The sequence below is a fragment of the Fukomys damarensis genome, unplaced genomic scaffold, assembly GCF_012274545.1.
Source record: "Fukomys damarensis isolate Sample0158 unplaced genomic scaffold, DMR_v1.0_HiC HiC_scaffold_16902, whole genome shotgun sequence".
Classification (NCBI taxonomy): domain Eukaryota; kingdom Metazoa; phylum Chordata; class Mammalia; order Rodentia; family Bathyergidae; genus Fukomys; species Fukomys damarensis.
Window position 1 is genome coordinate 1 of NW_022917814.1, and position 428 is coordinate 428.

Here is a 428-nt window from a genome sequence, read left to right on the forward strand (position 1 = left end):
AAGGGCACATTATGACCACTAGACGTCTTTTCATACTTCCCAATAGTTTTATATTTTAGCTATGAGGATCAGTTACCAGAACCCAACTAGCATTCAACATGTACAATGTTTATGTCCACTCAGAGTCTCTTACACCTCTCTGAGGCTATTCATTTGGAGGCAGAAGAAACTACAACCAGGTTTTTCTACCATATGCTCACGTATGTGGTCCAATCTTCACACACCGTTCAATTCCTTCAAGATAAATGGAGTGACTCGCAGCAGGGCCACGCAGATGAGGAAATCCCCCAGGAGGAAATCACATCCTCACACATCTTCCCTTTCATCCCCTCAGGCCCCAGCTTTGGCACGAGGCCATGGGTCCAGAACATCTCTGCTCCGCAGCACCTCCGCTCTGCAGCAACACCTTCCAGCCGCTGCGCTTTGCT

The 428-nt window shown here is 48.1% G+C and overlaps 1 pseudogene; it reads right to left on the bottom strand.

Moving 5' to 3' along the window:
• Positions 1–24: 24 nt before the first annotated feature.
• LOC104872160 lies at positions 25–421 on the bottom strand (annotated as a pseudogene).
• Between the last annotated feature and the right edge of the window lie 7 nt (positions 422–428).